The following is a 3,779-nucleotide window of genomic DNA, read 5'->3' as shown; positions in this document are numbered from 1 at the left end:
TTGAACCACTGCATAAAAGACAAAAAGAGACTTAAGATTGTCCCTGGTCCCCAGTAGACCTTTAGTAATATCGTAGCAGAGAACCCAATAAGGAAAGGCTCCTGCAACATTGAAAGAAGCTGTAGGACCAATTCAGTTTATATGTAAATATGTATCCAATTTTCTGTGATGTGAATAGGAATGTATATTGTTTTTCCTTGTAATGTTTTGTACTGAATATGTATAAATATTTCAATATTGAGCCAGCCATGTGGGTAATTTAATCTATATGGTTTATTTTCAAAAGATGTTTGGTTAAAGGAACCAAAAAAACAAAAAAACAAATGATATACGAAAAGATTCAAATGCCATTGGTAAATAAAGATACCTAATGTTGCCAAAGTACTAGTTTGATTTATGGTTTTAGGGGTACCTCATGTTTATTCACTAATGTTGATTCTTCCCCTGTAGTCCTTAACAGAATCACTCCCCTTCTTGTTGTAATGCACTGCAAATAGGGTCACTACCTCTGTGGCTGGGTGGTCACGTGCATTCTGGCCCCATTTTTGAATGAGATGGTAGGCATCTGAATTGGAAACCACATCGAAATTTAAAAGGCAAACGTTTATTTTGTGCAACTTGACCACAGGATAGTAATAGTTTTGATGAGGCGTGATGAAATATGTCGGAAAACTGAAACCAAACGCATTCAGTGCTGTATTTGTTAATACTTCTTGGCAACTGCATGTATAGGTACGCACATGTGGTGTGCACCTTCAGAGTGGCTGGCTATATGGCATGCTAGTTTAAACATAAGCCCTTTCTATAACGGAATTAGTAAGTTGCATTCCCCTCTCGTCAGACACGGTGGGTCTAGCCATGGACATTCTCCTTTGTTTGCAGTTCTTCTCATAGGGATCCAGGATGGACGATAAAACTTGTCCTTCCCATTAAAGGTTTCATTTATCATGGCATATCCTGGGTACCGTTTTCTCATGGGCATGAAAATGGGTAACAGCGCTAATCTGGGAGAACCGTGGTAAGCTTTTGCATCAGTCTTAAAGGGCCCCAAGGTTTAGTGTTTGGGGGTGGCCATGAAGCTGGGAAATTGAGTATCCCGGCAACGGCATTGAAGATATGTGATGCTGGACAAATCATTTAATGTCCCACGCAAATATGAAGGGGTCCTCATGTAATGCACCTGGTGCGATGCTAAGCCCTCTTGTTTGAAAGTCTGGTTTCAGTGTTCCTCAGGTAATGCAACTGGTGTGATGCTAAGCGCTCTCATTTGAAAGTCTGATTTCCAGGTAACGCAACTGGTGCTATGCTAAGCACTCTCATTTGGAAGTCTGATTTCAAAGTTCCTCATGTAAAACAACTGGTGCTATGATGAGCGCTCTCATTTGCAGTGGGGGTGCGTCCATTGGGGCATTGCACCACTAATCAGCATGGTCACTTTAATTTCTTCCTCATTAACTTAACGAGGAACATTCGTCCCGGGGCTGGAGTCAGTCTGGAGTCAGACGCGTCGCGTCGCTGAAGGGGGTGGGGCGGGGCATACTTGACTGACAGCAGTAGCAGGGCAGGCCCAGTGCGCTTGCTCGAGTTTGGGATGATCATTTTTCTAAGCAGTGTGGACATGCGCACTGCACTGCCCTGCATTATGAGAGCAATCAAGGGCGAGGGTTGCCAGTGGCCGCAGCCCCCAAGTCTCCTATGGGTGGGGACAGTCCCTGCTCAAGCCAATCCTGGCGCTGCTGGAGCAGCGTCTAGATTGGCCGAGAGGGGTTGCCACCAGGCACCAGCCACTCACGAAGGCGCCAACGCGGACCCTGGCCCAAGAGCAAGGAGCTCGGACCCAGCGGTCAGGTAAGTTTTCAAGGTTTTACTTTATTTTTAACCCCCTCTCCGGGCCCCCCATGCGATCCCTCTAAGCCTGCGAGTATTGCGACTGCTGGGCAAGCAGGTAAAGTCTGAAGGGGATTTATGGGAGTTTGGGTTTTGCATCCTTGGTGAGCTAACCGTCTGTTTAAGTTTTATTTATGACGGAGAAATGTCAGCTTTTATACGGGCGATTTCAAGGCAAATACCAGTTTATCATGCTGCTCGGCGAGCAAGCCAAGTCTGAAGGGGATTTGTGGGTTTTGCAGCCTTGGCGAGCTTACCGTCTGTTTAAGTTTTTTTATGACAGAGAAATTTCAGCGTTTTTACAGGTGATTTCAAGGAAAATAACAGTTTATCATGCGCCCGGCGGGCAGCCGCTAATTGCTAACTTGAAACTGGCTTTTACTTCTGACAGTTAAGGGCGTTTTTATGAGATCACTTTAAACGTGCTTTGAGATGACGTGCCTTAAGTAGTAATCTGTGCCTGGCCCCTTTGTTGTATAGCCAAATATTTTGTTGAGGCTTTTGGGGGTCTGTAGGATGTGCACAAATTGTGGCTGACACTACAATTTTTATTAGTTACAGGGCCATGACAGCACAAGAGTTCAAAGCTGCTGTGGAGTTTTGTATAAGGAGGATTTGGTACTTTGGAATACTTTCGTGTTTGGCTTCAAGGAATCAAGTTCTCCCTACAGTGTCACTTACTTCAACCGAGCACATTGTTGCTTCCAGTATAAGATAACCAGAGGCCCCCAGTTCACAAAAGACTCAGTGCTCCAGTTCGGAGCTTTCCTTTTCCAAACATGTGTAATTCAGTGGCACCGTCATTCCTAGGAATACAGACTAAAGCTACCACAATGCAGTATTTTTGTGAAATAAAACCCCAGGACTGGAGCGACCCATCGTTTGTGGCATGCAGTCATTTAGTCACTTTAATAACATGTGAGTCCATGTCGCATGCTTAAATAAAAATCGTTTATTTGGTTTGTACAATACTAACTTTTTCATCTGAGAGACCACAGTAGTCACCACGTTTTGCTCAGATATAGAAAACTATAAATGTATGGCTGCCAACAATTCTCACGTCACAAGGGTCACAAAAGCCAGGACTGCTGTTTGTCCTCTGGGAAAATGTACAATATGCTGTACGTTACCCCATTGTTGTGCGAGGGCAGGGCCCACGAATCACGAGAGGCCATGCCTCGAGTGGGTAATGACGTCATTCCGCACCCTCACGGTGAACACATAGTGCAAACCAAGAAGTGAGTTTACCTGTTGGTGAGTGAGTACATCAGTAATCGAAGACAGCATTGAGTAAGGCTGTTGGTGAGCGAGTACAACCAGAGAGCATGATATGGAGTGAGCCCAGTGGTGAGTGAGCATGGCACTGAGTGAGCACATAACGTGAGCCTGCAAGTGAGCGAACCCGTCAGCTAGTGAGTGCAGGCAGTAATGATCCCGTCCTTAGTTAGCCACTGGCGGGTGGAGGCAGCAGTTAATGAAACACTAGTGGAGAGTGTTGGCTCTCTGTGTGCAAGCCCAGTGCTGCTTTTACTATGTTAAATGCATTTGTATGTGTTACTGAAAATGTGGAATTACTGTATTGAAAGATGATGCTTGGTATTTTTTGCAGATGATTTGTGGTGTTTGGTGACCTTCTTATTGCTTCCATGTTTTCTTTGTACTTTTATTCATCTGTTTTACCTGTATGGAAATCCTTTTTGAGGATTTAGCTAATTTCTTTGATCTCTTTGGCATCAAGTCAAACTTAGTGAATCTAGCCTGCATTCTAGAGCAGGGGTGTATAAATAGGGGGGTTTACCCAAACATAGTCACTGGGACCTGGGTTCTAAAAGTACTAGGAGGAGGGGGTCCCAGTGTGAGAAAGGTGTAATATACACAAATCAAAAATTATT

The sequence above is a fragment of the Lissotriton vulgaris genome, chromosome 6 (assembly GCF_964263255.1).
Source record: "Lissotriton vulgaris chromosome 6, aLisVul1.2, whole genome shotgun sequence".
NCBI classification, from domain to species: Eukaryota; Metazoa; Chordata; class Amphibia; order Caudata; family Salamandridae; genus Lissotriton; species Lissotriton vulgaris.
This window is presented reverse-complemented; position numbering follows the sequence as displayed.